Source organism: Pan troglodytes, chromosome 4 (genome assembly GCF_028858775.2).
Source record: "Pan troglodytes isolate AG18354 chromosome 4, NHGRI_mPanTro3-v2.0_pri, whole genome shotgun sequence".
In the NCBI taxonomy this organism is placed as follows: Eukaryota; Metazoa; Chordata; class Mammalia; order Primates; family Hominidae; genus Pan; species Pan troglodytes.
The window spans coordinates 9,141,126-9,158,093 of record NC_072402.2 but is presented as its reverse complement, the minus strand read 5'-3'; the positions used below and the strand labels follow the sequence as shown (position 1 = coordinate 9,158,093).

The window sequence follows — 16,968 nt, the reverse complement described above, 5'->3', positions numbered from 1 at the left end:
AGAGTACTGAATTCAATTAAGTTCAATAAAGATATTTCAAAGTTAAATTGGAACTTAACCCTTTATGTAATATGAAAGAAATCAAAATACTGTACCGCAAAATACACTTTGTAGACATATTTTGAGATGAATGTTCAGAGAACCAGCAAACAGAAGTGGCCTTGCAAAGCTGTCTTTGGTGGGGGAGATTTGGTTCTGTGCAGAATCTGCAGTGATGCAGCCAGGCCTTTTCTTGTCTGGATTTAGGGAAGGTTAACTGACAGTCTGACACCTAGAAAGGTCTAAAAGACACACTTACCATCTATTCAGTCTAACAGCTGCTACCTGTGAGTAGCAGCTCTACATAGCATCTACATAGCATCTACATTCATCTACATAGCAAGACCACCTTGGCCAGCCACGCTTCCTCTTCTCCCTCTCCCAGAATCTGTTTACCACAATAACCTGTTTTGCCATGATCCAGGCTCCCATTCTTTCTTCCTTATGTGCACATTAATAAATCTGTATGTCATATCAATCTCCTTTTGGGAGCTGATTTTTCAAGCAAACCTTCAGAAGGCAGAGAAGCTTTCCCTTGGCCCATGCAAATATATTTAAGATCAATCATTTGCTCCTGTAAGGGTTTTAAGAATAAACAGCATAAAGTTCACTTGGTACAGGAGTCAAAAAATAATTATAATTGTAATGGAAATTCAAGTGTAGAGTAGAACTTGAACAAGTGCAAGCCATTTTTGTGGGGACCATCCTTGAAATCAAACAATAGTAGTACTTAATCAATGAGATATTATACTGCAAAAATCATTCTTAAGCACTCATAAGCAATACCTCTGTTAAATAGGCACAAAAAACCTCTGGAACTAAAACTCTAAATGAGAAAGTCAAATTCTATGCAAAATTTCCAAGTTCAGGCAATGCATAAAAATTTTCTAAACAACAGTTTATTTAATTTTCTAAACAACAGAGAATTTAGAAAGGCAAATGCCGACTCTTCAGCTTTTACTGTGAATACCGATTTGCTCCTGGCCCTTTGAAATGTGTCACTAGAGTTATGATTAATTATTTAGAGGCCAAAAATGCCCTTTACCTGTTATCCTTACGAAATGGAAATTACGAAGTCAGAAAAAATAAGATAGTGATTAAAAATAAAGCAAAAAACAATGGTTAGTGTTATTAGTAATACCTTCAAAGTTAGAAAATCCAGGATGGGAGACTTCCTTAAAATTGAACATTCTCAGTGCTGATACTTATGAAACTTTTTTTTTTTTTTGCTTCATGTGAAGAAATAATTTTTTAATCAATAGTACTTTCATGAAAGCAGCTTTGAGTTTTCAGAAGAGAACGCAACTACTTCAAAGCAGGGCCTGCTCCTCAGAATACAATATTGTCTCATTAACATAAGGGTCCCCAGCTGAGCAGCAGCATTAGCCAAGGTCAAAAAAGAGGGGTGAGCATTCATTACATTTTTTATACTAAAATCTTATATTTAAGTCAATCTCTTAACAATCTTAACCTGAAATATAAACTTATGAACATATATTCTTCAAAAGCCAAATAAGGATCCTCTTCACTTTATCTTACCTGAGCCTGAACAAAATGTCAATATTTTGTTTCTTCCGGAGAGTGATGAGGGCTTTCAGAAATCAGTGGGAAGTATTGAGGTTGCAGAGGGTCTGGGTGGAAACAACAGAGTGAAACTTTTTTGCTGTAATAAGGTTCTCTTTGGTTGCTGTTGCTGTTTATACCAAATCTAAATATAAGTAGTTAAGAAATTGTCATGAAATACAGAGTTGACCCTTGAGCAATGCTGGGGTGAGAGACACCGGGCCCTCTTGCAGTCAAAAAGCCGCATGTAACTTTTGATTCCCCAGTAACTTATCTACTAATAGCTTACTGTTGACCCAAAGCCTTACTGATAACATAAACAGTTGATTAACACATATTTTATGTTATGTATATTATATAATGTATTCTTACAATAAAGTAAGCTACAGAAGAGAAAATCTTACTACAAAAATAATAAGTTAAAAAATACATTTATTATTCATTAAGTGGAAGTGGATCATCATAAAGATCTTTATCCTTGTTGTTTTCGCATCAACTAAGCTGAGGAGGAGGAAGACGAGGGGTTGGTCTTGTTGTCTCAGGGGTGATAGAGGTGGAAGATATGGAGGAGATGGAAGAGGAGTCAGAAGAAGCAGGCACACTCAGTGTAACTTTACAGAAATACATCATAATTTCTATCTGAATTCCTGTCTTCTCATTTCTCTAAAAATGTTTTTATACAGTACTAATTCTTCTTTATCATTTGCTTTAATCTTATTGCCTGTATTGTAGAAGGGTCCATGTCATATGAAAGAAGTCAAAAGCATTCTTGAATAACTGGATCCCTCCTCCCAGAGTGTCTAAAGTCAACTTGTTTCCTGGCCCTGCATCTTCTATGCCTTCCTCCTCATCATCTGGCACTGGTTTGAAAGCACTCATCTCCATCAAGTCATCCATTGTGAATTTCTCTGGTGTGGCGTTTATTAGGTCCTGAATTAATCCAAGACCCATATCTTGAAACCCTTTACCCCCACCTTTTTATTTTTGCCATATGCACAACTTCTTTTATGATTTCGTTGATTGGCTCAGTCATAAATCCTGTGAAGCCATGCACATCTATACACAGTATTCTCCAGAAGGAATTTGTTGTTTCAGGCTTGATGGCTTTCATGGCTTTTCTATAACAATGATGGCATTGCCAATGATGTAATCATTCCAAGCTCTCATGATGTTCTCTCTATCGGAGTTGTTTTCCACAGCATTGACACTTCCTTCCATAGAGTACCACGTGTAATGAGCTTCAAGTGTCCTTATAGACCTAATAGAAGAAATACAAAATTTGAAAATTTTGGAAAACCTAAGATTGCCATCCACTATTTAAGATGCTTGAAAATCAACTGTTACTTGCCCCCTTAAACATATGATGTGCTTCTTTCTCTGGGGAGATTTCCTTAATGTACTTGGTGGCAATGTTTAAGAAAACAGTAGTTAACACTCAACTTTTAAATTAAGCTTTCTGTACTAATAAAATCAGGTGACAGATAGGTAAAACATTCAGTTTTGTTCAAAACTAAACATAAGGAACATAAGCCCACAACTTGAGCATAAAAGAGATCTAAAGCTGCACTATGTTTCATTGTTTCTTTTGTATGTTGGTTGGTTTGTTTTTGTCAAATCCATATGTTATCATCTGCCTTTCAGAGAGTGGTTTCTACCTATCTAAATCCCTGGGAGGTTTAATTGGATACATTATTTAAGATTTTTCCCAATTTATGAATTAGCATTAAATTCCATGGAACTGGTACCCCACTAGTGCCAAGAGTAAGGTCCCTCTGAATAAAATGAACATTAATTTTTAAAAAGGTTAATTTTTTTTAAAAGTCTTTGGTCAAGACAAAAGTCTTGAAAGCTGTCCATGGGAGAAATGTTTCTGTTTAGCTTTACCTTAAAGTCTCCAACATGTGTGCAGTTCCAAAAGTTTGAAGGGTCCCTTTTCAACTGTGAAATGTGGACCCAAGTTTCGAGGCCCTGAAGCTTTACTGTAGTGTAGGTGGTGAGAAGGACTTGACATGTGTGAAAGGAAAATAAATCTTGAGGCCACCAAATCACTAAGCTAAAGGGAAAAGTCAAACTGGGAACTGTTAGGGCCAACCTACCTCCCATTCTATTCAAAGTCAACCCTCTGCTTACTGAGATAAATACATATCCAATTGCCTCCATTGGAGAGGCTAATCAGAAACTCATAAGAATACAACCATTTTTCTCTTATCTACCTATGACCTAGAAGCCCTCTCCTCACTACAGGTCTTCCTGCCTTTGCTTCAAGTCATCTCGCCTTTCCAGACCAAACCGATGTTCATCTTGCATATGTTGAGTGATGTCTCATGTCTCCCTCAAATGTATAAAACCAAACTGTGCTCTGATCATCTTGGACATATGTCATCAGGACCTCCTGAAGCTGTGTCATGGGCACACATTTTCTTGGCCTTGGCAAAATAAACTTTCTAAATTAACCAAGGCCTGTCTCAGATTTTTTGGGGTTCACATATGGTTCTTTCCAAGGAGGATCACTGGTAGTCTTCCTCTAATGTCATTTCCAGAAGACCCAGTCTCTAATTTCTAGACCATAAAAGGTTTGATTTTCCTCAGTTGGTGGATCAGGAAAAGCATCCTTTATCTGGTGAAAATACACTTTGACATAATTCATTAAAACCTTACAGAATTTAGTCATATCAGAGTTTACAAGAGTGAGAGATGCAGGAGGTTCTAATATTAGGGACAAGGCCTTCCAGTAACTATTTTATGAAGGGTAAACTTAATGCTTTTCAATGGCAATGGATCTGATTGCCATTAAAGCCAGTGGTAGTACCTTGGGCCATGGCAACCCGATTGACTCGGTTAATTTTGCCAATTTCAGTTGTAAGAAACTACTTGTTCTTTCAGCCATTCCAAAAAATTGAAATTAATAAGGACAGTGGTAATGCCACTGTGTCCCTAACATTTTACTTAACTTCTTTATAACTTGCCCAGTAAAATAAGTTTCACTGTTGCTGGAGATTTTTCCAGGGATGTCCCATGAAAGAAACACATTTTCTAATAATTGTTTAGCTACTGTCACAATATCAGTTTTTCTTCATGAAAGAGCCTCTACCCAACCAGATAACATGAAAAATATTACAAAAACATACTAATACTCCACTGAGGGTCATATCTAAATGAAATCCATCTGTAAATGTTCAAATCAGGTGGTAGAAATATACCACCTAAGGCTTTTATTGTTTTCCAGGGATTATAAATTTGAAAAACCAAACATTGATTTTAAACTGTTTTAGCAATTTTGGAAGTCACCGCACCAATATTTTTTCATAATTTGAATCTTTTGTCTGTTCTATGATGATTTTTGGAGTGCAGAACTTTTAACAGTGGAAGTTTCAAAGACTGAAGAAGGGCCAGACAACCATCCAGTTCCTATATGGGTCCACATCTAACATTGAATTTACATCCTGTTAGATACCAATTTTGTTTTTTTTTTTAATCAGGGCCATTGCACTATTTATTAAATAAGTCATCACAAGAGAGTTGACTTGGATCAATCTGATGGAGTTCATTCAAATTGCATACTCCAGCAATTTCAACACTAGTTCATTTAACACAAAAATCTTCTAAGGCATTCCCTTGATTTTCCAGTTCATTTCTACACTTGTGAGCTTCAAACTGAACAACGTCAATCTGTAATTGTAACAGGATAGCTGTAAAATCTACTACTAGTAGTAGTAGAGGTGAGAAACCCTCATTGTTTACATAACATGCCAAAATCATGTAAGACCCCAGAAGCATATTTGCTATCTGTATAAACATATACTGACTTGTCCTTAGCTGTATGACAAGCTTGGGTGAGAGCAATAAGCTTCACAGGTTGAGGTGACTTAAGTAAGAGTTTCCTTCTCTATTAACTCATTTTTGGTGGTAACATCATACCTCAACTGATATTTTTCTTCTGAGTTTTTGGCATAGAACCCATCAACAAAACATATTAATTTAGGATTATCGTGGAGCAGCTTATAAATCTACAGGAGGGGACACTATTTCTGATATTACATTTACACAATTGTGGTCTTCCCATCGTCAGGCAGAGGTAATAGAGTAGCAGGCTTAGATGGGTTTCAGCATTTTTGATGAAAGGTTAGGAGACAAGAGAAGAATTTCTAAGATGTTAGTCTATTGGTAAAAAATGCTGAGTCTGGCTGGAATTTAATAGACTTTCCACCTCATGTGGGACTTGCAAATTAAGTTCGTCTCTTAAAACCAGGCAGTTGCTTCTATCAAGTAGGTTGCTGCTGCTCCTGCTTTTAAACAATTAGGATATGCTTCAGTTATTGGTTCTAATTGCAGGCTATATTATGCCATGGCCCTATTTCCCCCATGTTCTTGGGTAAGAAATCTTAGTACCCAATTATTACATTCATGAAGGGAACAAGGTAAAAGATTTACTGTAACTTGGAATTTCTAAAGTGAGGGGCGGTTTTGAGGCCAATTTCATTTGGTTAAAAGTTGGTGCATGACTGTCTTTCCGAGGTTAAGAACTTAGGTACTATGTTCTAGTGAGTTCATAGAATGGTGAGGCCATAAAGGAAAAATTCAGGACTCAGTATCTGTAATATTCTATAAGCGCAAGAAAAGTCCTTGTGTTGGGTTGCAGGGCAAGGAAAACTTTAGGTAGTTTGTATTATTTCAGGTGAGAAGGAAATTGCTTCAGCAATCAAATTGTGTCGAAAACAATTGACCTCTTCTCTTGAAAACTAAAGTTTTATCATCAAAGTCTTGTGACCTTTACATGCAACTTGCTATAAAAGGTAAATTGAGGAAATTTCAAAGCACTCTTTAGTGGCAGAGTGCATAACTACAGGTCATTTACATATTGAGTATGAGTAGAATTTCCAGCACTCTATAGGGTTAAGTCCTGATGCAATGCCTGGGAAAACTACATTAATCCTTGTGGCATTACTATCCAGGTGAACTGCTGATTTTTCCAAGTAAAGCAAATAAGTATTGACTCTATTTATGAACAGGAATGCTAAAAAAAAGGGCTGAGCAGAGGTTTGCTACTGCAAACCACTTCGAATCAGTGGGTATATTAGACATTAAGATATCACTATCTGGGACTACAGGAAACCTTGGTATTACAATTTTATTAATTGTCTGTAAATCTTGAATAAATCTCTAAGCCTGTCCATCTGGTTTGTTAACTGGTAGGATTCGAGTGTTACAAAGACTGGTACACAGAATTATAAGTCCTTGTTTAATTGACTCTTCTACCACTGGTGAGAGCATTTGAACTAATTTGAGTTTTAGTGGATACTGGGGTAATTTAGGCAAGGATTTAGAACGATCTATTTGGACTTTTAAAAGTTCCATACTTTTAATTATTTCTGTATCAGTTAAGGAAAAGGCCCATAAACCTTCAGGTATTTTAGAAAAGACACAGGTTTATAGGCCTGATTTTTGATCTTACCAATTTCTGCCTGTAGAGAGCATAACCGTTCTGATTGGGGAGAGTCAAAAACTCTAAGATTACTTCTCCCTCATAGAAGAATTTCATATGCCCTGTTAGCAATGAAAGTGATTCTCACCCTAGCAAATTTACTGGGGCAGTATCACATAGCAGAAAGGTACATTTTTCTGAAAATGGCTGCAAAGTAAATTGGATTTGTTCAGATATGGAAGCCTCTTGAACTTGATTCAAAAGCGCCACCACAGAAATGACCTTTTTACTCAGAGGGATTTGTTGATCGATTTAAGTGGAGTTTATGGTAGATAATGTGGCTCTCATATCCACCAGTATTGTACAGGATTGCTCATTTATTTTGACCCTGTTTCTTCAGGTTTATTTAAGGATATTGTGGAGAAAAATGGACGTTAAGTTGGGGAGGGGGCAAGGGCAATTTACAGGAGAATCCCTGAGGGCCTCCACAATGTCTATTATCACCACAAGGGCTAAGATCTCTTGGGCTGCCTCTAGGGGAGAAACAGTCTGGCCTAAAGGGAGGAGGCTTATGAGTGGACTGATATAAACCTGGACAATCTCTTTTCCAGTGTCTTTGTTATTTGCAATAAAGGCAGATATCCTGGAGTACAGAATTTCTTATTCTCTACCTCTTTGTTGTGATTTAAAAGAAAAACAAGGAGGCCCCTTTGGTTTCGGACCCCGTAACCATAGTAACAGGACAGACATAAGCTTGTTACCCTTCTCGGGTTTTGTTCTCACTCTGATGTCCTCTCAAAATGTTCAGCTAAGGCTATCCGTTGAGTCACATCTGTCACTACCCATCTAAGTTTATGTTTTTAAATTAAACTGTTAAGGACAGGATCTATTTATAAATAGATTAGTTAATCCCATTTCAGTACCTGCAGAAAAGACTGCTTGCTGTATGTTGAGCCTAGAACATTTCAAATACAGTATTTCTGAGTTCTGTAATCTAAAACTGGGTCAATTTTTTGTTTTTTGTTTTTGTTTTTTGGTCTGCAAAATTGAATGATGAACCAATTATTTTTCTGTGAAACATATGTAGAAATTGAATCTAAAGGATTTTCAGTAATTTTCATAGCTCAGTTTGGCCCTTCTCATAAGGGGGTGTGTGGGAGGATCTTTAATATCCTCCTTAGGTCTGTCCCAATCTGCTGCTGTCATCCATTTCTGAGCTTTGCTGGGTCCCAGTGTCATGGGAATAAATCAGTAAAGGTCAGAAAGCCCTGGATCGTAAGCTCCTATGATGATTCTAAATTCCTCAATACATTCTTGAGGATGTTCCCTTGAATCAGGGAAGTTCTTTACAATGACTCTATGCTCAGTTTTAGACCACAAAGTTAAAGGTGATAACAGCCCAGAGGCCTGGCTGATCAGAAGGTCTTACTTTGTAAGGCATCTGTCTAACTTCTCTGTTCTCATCATCATCAAAGTGAAAAGGTCATTTAGAAAAAAATTAGTGGACTCAGAGAATTTAGGTAGAGATGGATAAAGAGAAGAAATAGTTGGGGTTAGTTCAATCAAGAGTACAGTCCTCTTCTGTTATGTCCTTAGTCCGTGGCTTAAACTTTTTGTTTGCTTTTTCTGCAATAGCAATTTTTCATTCATTTAATCTTTTAGATGCCTTCACATGCCAATTAAAGAATACATGAAATTGCTTTTGCCAGCTTTTTGGTCACCCCTTTTATAATATGCCTTTAAATACACAATTTTGTTCAAATTAAAACTTCCAGCCAGGTGTGGTGGCTCATGCCTATAATCCCAGCACTTTGGGAGGCTGAGTTGGGCAGATAACTTGAGGTCAGGAGTTTGAGACCAGCCTGGCCAACATGATGAAACTCCATCTCTACTAAAAATACAAGAAGTAGTCAGGTGTGGTGGCTGGCTCCTGTAATCTCAGATACTTGGGAGGCTGAGGCAGGAGAATCACTTGAACCCTGGAGGTGGAGTTTGCAGTGAGCCAAGATAGCGCCACTGCACTCCAGCCTGGGCAACAGAGCAAGACTGTTTAGAAAAGAAAAATAAATAATTAATTAAAAAAAAAAACTTCCCTATTGTGGCCATCTGAATTCTACATTGTATTTAGTAAGGTTAGCCCAAATTTTTAAAATGACATATGTTCTTGGGTTCCTAATTTTATACATAAAATTAGCTGGAATCGGCTGGGCGCGGTGGCTCACGCCTGTAATCCCAGCACTTTGGGAGGCCGAGGTGGGCAGATCACAAGGTCAGGAGATCAAGACTATCCTGGTTAACACAGTGAAACCCCGTCTCTACTAAAAATACAAAAAATTAGCCAGGTATGGTGGCAGGCGCCTGTAGTCCCAGCTACTCGGGAGGCTGAGGCAGGAGAATGGCGTGAACCCAGGAGACAGAGCTTGCAGTGAGCAGAGATCACACCACTGCACTCCAGCCTGGGCGACAGAGCGAGACTCCATCTCAAAAAAAAAAAAAAAAAAAGTTAGCTGGAATCCTAGAAGGTGTAGTTCCAAACTCCTTTGATTGAGACAAACTCATTATCACAAATGTCACTATCTGAAGTTCCAGGCCTCTAACTAAATCTGAATCAGTTAACTATCAAATCCAATCTGATCTTCCAGTCATTCCAGCTAAATATTGCTTTAAAAAATTGGTCAGAACACAATTGGTGGAGCTCAGAATCCACAATAATACTTGTCTATGAACTCCAGTTACAAACAAGAGAGCAAGGAGCACAGTGGGCTCCACAGTACCTTGCCTCCTGGTCACCTGGTGATCCTGAGGGTTACTGGAGTTTTACTTTGGATCCTCACTTTTGACACCAGATCAGTTAAATCAAACAAACCAAAACAAACCTTTAAGCAAATTAAATTTAATAGGATCTAACAGAACCTAATTAAGCAAGAAAAAAATGATTCTTGAATCAGGCAGTTCCCAGCATCAGAACACATTCAGAGAGACTCTGGGGCTGCTGTATGGTTGGATAAAACTTATGGACAGAAAAAGGAAAGTGACATACAGCAAATGGAAGTCACCTCCAGAAACTATTGGATTAGTTATAACTCAGCTTTTGCCTTATTTCAACAATAAACAGTTGGTTGCCTGTGAGTGGATGAAGTCTGGTTGCTGGGTTTGGCTGAAACTCAGCTATTTTACAGAAGCACACACTTAAATTAGGTTTTCAGTTTGCATATATTGCAGTTTTTACAGGATAACTAAGGAATGTGATATGCTTAGGCTTTGTGTCTCCACCCAAATCTTATCTTGAATTATAGCTCCGTAATCCCCACATGTTGTGGGAAGGACCCAGTGAGAGGTAAATTGAATCATAGAGGAGGTTTCTGCCATGCTAGTCTCATGATAGTAAGTTCTCAAGAGACCTGATGGTTTTACAAGGGACTTCCCCTTTCACTCGACTCTCATTCTTCTCCATCCTGCCACCATGTGAAGAAGTATGTGTTTGCTTCCTCTTTCACCATGATTGTAAGTTTCCTGAGGCCTCCCCAGCCCTGGGGAACTGTGAGTCAATTAAACCTCTTTCATTTATAAATTACCCATTCTCTGGTATTTCTTCATAGCAGCGGGAGAAGGAGCTAATACAGAATGCAAGTATGAAGTCTTTATCAGGCCAAATTTTAGTTTGATTTAACAAATATTATATAGCAAAGGATGCTCTTTAAAAAAAATCAAGGTACATTTTTAAGTATTTTTTTAATATTCACTTCTCTGTGAAGAATCAATACAGATTAATTAGCCTTGAGCAAACAAAATGCTTACATGCCTATGTGCCAGAATAAGTAATGACCAGAGGGATAGTATTCATGCTATACTGCAATCTGTTAATTCTTCTGAACAGGTGTTTAAACACTAATTTGCTCCAACATACCTGAAAAAAAGTAATGATTATTTGTTAGAAGACATACAAAATGTTTTTGAATGTGTCTATTTACTCAAAGTAATTTTTATAATTTTTAAAAATTTGTGTTTAATTGGATTATTTTCACAAATTGGACATAACTTCTCTCATTTTCTAACTTAAATTTTTCTAAAAATTAATAACCGTTTTTAAATGTCCTTATCAACACGTGTAGAGCAGTATAATTGCTTAACAAAGTTTGAGGCCTATAATAACAACTGGGGGAGTAAAGGTCTTGTGGAACATCTTTCTTTTTTCTTTTCTTTTCTTTCTTTCTTTCTTTTTTTTTTTTTTTTGAGACAGAGTCTCTCCTGTCACCCAGGCTGGAGTGCAATGACGTGATCTCGGCTCACTGCAACCACCCAGGTTCTAGAGACTCTAGTGCCTCAGCCTCCCGAGTAGCTGGGATTATGGATGCACGCCACCACACCTGGCTAATTTTTTGTATCTTTAGTAGAAACGGGGTTTCACTATGTTGGCCAGGCTGGTCTCAAACTCCTGACCTCGTGATCTGCCCACCTCGGCTTCCCAAAGTGCTGGGATTACGGGCATGAGCCACCACGTCCAGCCGGGGACATCTTTCTTAAGTGTGTGTGCACAGAATGTTAGACTCACAAGTCTTAGCCCAAAATATGTCTAGAAATATAAAACATAGATCCAATAAATATTGCATAAATGCAAGTCTCCAGTGCTAAAAGTCTCAATAAATGTTACTCACATTTTTTTATTTATTCTGGCTATTTTGTTGTTCATTAGCATTTCTTTCTACTGTTAAAATGGTAAAGAAAAAGCTAAATTCTACTGATTTTTTCCTACCCTTACAGCTTTAGTAAAGTATTATTTTGAGTCACTATAATCACAGAATAGACCAAAATGAATTTTTTAAAAAATCTGCTCAGGTAACTACTCTTAATTACAGTTTTACATTTTGTTTATTTGTTGGAATTCAAAGCAGGTTTATCTGGTCAAAATCCAGATGGCCTGAATCTTCTCTTCTACTCCTGTCTCCCAGCCTTGATGTTCCTTCACCCAAAAATAGCCCCCGTTATTGGTTTCTTGTGTATCCTTCACAGATACCCTCAAATAATTTTTGGAAGAAGGTGGGTATAAACAGAAAAATTAAATCGCTGTGTGAGGCAGCATCGTCTTGGGAGAAAGCTGGTCCTTGTGTTAGCAGTGCTGGAAGAGGGGTTAGAGAGTATTTACTTTAATTTTTTCATTTCACAAATGAGAAAATTGAAGACTAGAGCGAATACAAAGCTCTCATCCAATGTGGCAGAAGGCGAGGGCACTGCAGAGTCAGGATTCAAATAGAGATCGTGTGATTTCAAGTACTCTTTCCACTATACAAAACTAAATTAAATCACATTTTTCTTAACTGTCAAAGATTTATATGTTAATTTTGTGTTCAATCTAGAATAATAATGGTGATGATAATGATGATGATAAAAAGAACATACCCAAAAATGCAAACATGGATGAGAAAGATATCTTTAGGAAAAAAAAATGTTAAGATAGGGAAAAGAAAAAAACAAGTGTGATATTGCAAAACTCGCTGAGAAAGTAACAGCAGAAATTGAAGAATGTTCAAGAAAATGATATGCTTTTAAGGAATATGGAAAAAAAACATTCTTTATGCAGAAAGCATTGCATATGAAAAAAAGAATGCCAACATCCTTCCCGAATTGAATCCTCTGGACCACAGAAGCAACACAAGGAAGAAAAGTTGCTGGAAGGACGGCTTTTTCCCAGCCTCATGTTCTGTATAAAGACCTAAAAAGCAATGCTTCTCTGGCCTTCTTTCTGCTACCACTGTGTTTCTTGTAACCTTGGCAGCTTCATTCGACAAATTCTTTTAGGCAGACATTTTCTGTCCATCTACCCTAGGAGTGATGGAAATAAGTACTAAAACACTGTTCTCCCTTCAGAGCAAAAATCTCTCTCAAGCAAGTCTCATTTTAATTTCACATTCTACAGTATACCCATGTGACAAATATGCCAGCCTTTGCTAAGACCCATGGAGAGTTGACATGAGCAGTGAAAGAGAAACGTCCTTCAAGAGGGGCAGCCTTTTAATAACTACTGTACAATCAGAACCCTGGCTCAGAATGAGCCGAAATAGCCACAGCTGAAGGGTCTTTGTAGCAGTTGCTTCATAGGGTAATTGCGAGGGATAAATGATACATTACTTTTAAACAATTGTTTAGCAGGGGACCTGGAACATGAATTAAAATTTGTGTGAATGTGCTTTTCCCCCCTCAGCATTGGTTTCATATTTTGAATCAAACGGTGTGGAGAGTGCCCCAAGCACATCTTAGACTTTTCCTGCCAAGAGTCACGGTAGCTTTCAAAGCCCCATGCACTGGCAGTGCACTTAAGGAAAGCTGTGTGCTATAGCCAGCTGCATAAAAAATGGTGGATAATTAGAATATATGGTAGTAGTCTAGGCAATGAAAGTTCAAAAAATATCTGTAATTATATAATCATATTCACTGCCAGGAAGCACTCAGTACCACTCAAAGAGTATCTCTACAATTCTCTTATGATCTTGACAACCTTACTCCCTTACTCTAATGTAATCTCTTAAATTATTGACTTATCCCTGCTGGAAACCAAAGAATGACAGGCTACCCAGGGGAAGACTGGTAGATGAATTTCACCAATATGCCAAAGACAAAGGACATCCAGTACTTCCTTACTGGTATGGGTAGATACCTTCACTACCTAGGTAGAAGCCTTTCTGTATCTAACAGAGAAAGCTTCTGAGGTAATAAAAGTATGAATGAATGAAATAATTTCTCACTTTAGACTCCCTGAGTACCTCCAGAGTGATAATGGCCCCTTGTGCAAGGTGGCTGTCACCCAAGGGGTCTCAAATGCACTATGCACACAATATCATCTTTATTGTAATTGGAGACCACAATCCTCAGGAGAGGAAGAAAAGACAAATGATATTATCAAAAGACACCTCAGAAAACTGTCTCAAGACACTCATCTCCCCTGGATCACTCTTCTTCCCACAACCCTACTACCTGTTTGAAACACCCCTTTGAAACTGGGTTTAAGTCTCTTTGAAATGATGTATGGATGGCCTTTTCCCGCTAACGATTTCTTGCTAGACCAAGAAACCTCTGATTTGATTAAACATGTAACTGTGTTGGCCCATTTCCAACAGGAACTGAAACAATTGTTGGAGGCCTAACCCTGTGAACTAGGGCCATGTCTATTCAACCCAGGGGACTTAGGATTGGTAAAGGCACTTCTTTCCTTTCTCTCTCTGTAGGCCCAGAGTGGGAGGGACCTTACACTGTTCTTCTTTCTACTCCTATGACAGTAAAGGTCACTGAAATATATTCTTGGATTCATTATACTTAAGTAAAGGGGGAAACTGACAGAATTACCTCTTTTGACCCAGAAGAGCACCCAAAATACCAGTGTGTGTGAAGAAATTGGAGACCTCAGGCAAACAATCACAAAGATAAGTGTCAATAATTAACTTTCCATGAATATCCTCTTTATAGCCTCCCCTATGCTTGCTGTTATCACCTTTGTTCTCTTCCTCACCATCAGGCACGTTTGCCAAGGACCCCTTAATCCTGAACTCCCATGGGATTATCTACTTCCGTAAACAGTTATCTCTCCTCTAAAGTTTAACTGCCCCCTATAAAGATTTAATTATTTTTCACCAGAGTGAAACAGCTCTGGCCACAACATTGTTTTCAGAATGATTAGTCTCTTTTACTTCTTATTTCTGTTATCTTTGGCACTAGAAATTTCCTTTTAGCTCCTCTTTTTATAATACTAATACTTGGCTCATTCATACTTAACCTTCTTGTAAAATTTGCTTCTTCTCGCCTAGAAACCATCAAACTCCAAATGGTTATGCAAATGCGCCTTGGGTAATGGCTTTCACTGGAGACCCTTAGATAAACCTCTGAGAGAAATCTGACTGCATTTTCCCAAAACAATGCCCCCTGTCGGCATGAAGCAGTAAGAGCAGTAACTGTCCTTATCCTAACGTCAGTTAGATGTACCTTTTCAGAGCGGAGATTGATAGCAGCAGGAGGGAGAAAAATTCCTAGGCAGACAGGGACAGGTCCCCAGTAAAACTCAACCTTCAAACCAAGGACAATTTAAAGCCTGAAAACAGGGTTGGCAGTCCAGGTAGAGTCCATGATCAGAGTGAGAACTTCTTCGATGCCTTTTAGCCAATCAAATGGGGCTTTTTCCAGGCCTGTCCATGGACCAATCACCTCACATTCCCCCATTCTGAGCCCATAATTACGCCAGACTCAGCCACATGTGGGGCTATTCACTTTTGGGCCCCCTCTCACACAGAGGGCCACCCACTTCAGGTACCCTCTCATGACAAGAGATGTTTTGTCACTCAACAAAACCCTTTTCTACGTTGCTCACTCTGTAGTGTCCATGTAGCCTCATTTTTCTTGGATGCAGGACAAGAACCCAAAACCCACCAACTGGGAGGAACAAATGGGAGCTGTAACACGAAGAATCTGTAACACCCCCGCCCCCCTCCCCCAGACCCCATTTGCTTATCTGTGGGTGGTGGGAAGGAGAGAGAACAGTAAAAGTGCTTGGGGGCTCAGACCTTGGGACTCTGTGGGCAAGAGCCATAACACCGCTTGGGGCTCCGCAGTTGCTGTCATCTCCTAGTTTACAAGCTCCACCACATTCCCTCATCCAGATGCCAGTACCCAAGGTGGAGGCAGACTGCAGTATGCCCAGCCCACCCACAGGCTGAGCACAAAATCCAGGCTGGTAGCATGAGCTTAGTACAGGCTGCCAGGCAGAGTAGGTGAAGCGAGCCCAGCAGCGAGCATGGAGCCAAGAGAGGCCCAGGCAGGGGTGCCATTGCCACCGAGATTTCCATGTGGTGAAGTGGCACAGAAGGAATCCTGTGTCAACCATAGTGAGAAATGTACCATATGTATTCTGATAGTTGACTAATTTAACAGTCAAAAAATTAGAACTTAATAGTAAAAAATGTATCACAAATCAAAATTGCTGGAACATACTAAAATAAACACAAAGAAAGAAATACATAGTTTTAAATATTTATGTTAGAAAAGGCTGATAACTAAGGAGTTACATATACATATTAAGTTAGATTAGAAATCAAATAAATGAGACCAAAGAGAATGAAAGATAATTAAGATAAAATTAAATAACAATGAAATAGAAAACAAAGATACAGTAGAGAAAATCAATGTATCTAAAAGAAGTTTATTTTAAAATACTAAAGAAATGGACAAAATAATATAGGCTAATAAGAAAAAAATCTAAATAAAAACATTTAACATGAAATATTAAATGTAAAAAGGAACAACAGTTTTTGTTCTTAAATTATAAAATATAACACAAGTAGTATGAACACACTTATGACAATAATTTAGAAAACAGAAATTAAATGAAAAATTTTCTGGGAAAATATCACTGTGTTGTTGATCACCAAGACCACCCCCAGGTTTGATGATTTGCTAAGTATACTCACAGGACTGAGCATATAGCCGTACTTCTGCCTACAGTTTATAATAGCAAGAGGATACAAAGCAAATTCAGCAGAGAGAAAAGGCACATGAAGTGAAGTCCAGAGGAAACCAGGAGCAAGCTTCCTAGAGTTCTCTCCCTGTGGAGTCACATAGGATGACACATTTGATTCCTCTAGGAATAAGTTGTGATAGCACGTGTGAAGCATTGTATACCAGAGAAGTGTTGTCTACCTGATTTCCATAAAGAAAATTCTACACTGAGTTTTACACTGAGTTCTACCAAAATTTCAAAGTATAAATCATTAAAATATCTTACAAACTCTTCCAAAAATTTAAATAAGTGGTTTTACTCCCTAAATCAGCTCATGAGGCACAAATATGCTTAATGTTAGGCAAGAAAATTATAGAAAAAATATACAGGTAAATCTTATTCTCAAAATTATGAACATTAAAAATACGGTGTATTTTTTAAAAGCTTACAATAACAAAACTGAGAA

The 16,968-nt window shown here is 38.0% G+C and overlaps 1 long non-coding RNA gene across 1 annotated transcript; it reads right to left on the bottom strand.

Annotated features, from left to right (window-relative positions):
* Window positions 1-2,017: 2,017 nt before the first annotated feature.
* On the bottom strand, window positions 2,018-15,375 carry LOC107974614 (uncharacterized). The gene is made up of 3 exons (XR_001717462.2): window positions 14,996-15,375; window positions 10,823-10,931; window positions 2,018-2,860 (listed from the first exon to the last, which is right to left on the bottom strand). It is a non-coding gene; the product is annotated as an uncharacterized LOC107974614 (long non-coding RNA).
* Window positions 15,376-16,968: the final 1,593 nt, after the last annotated feature.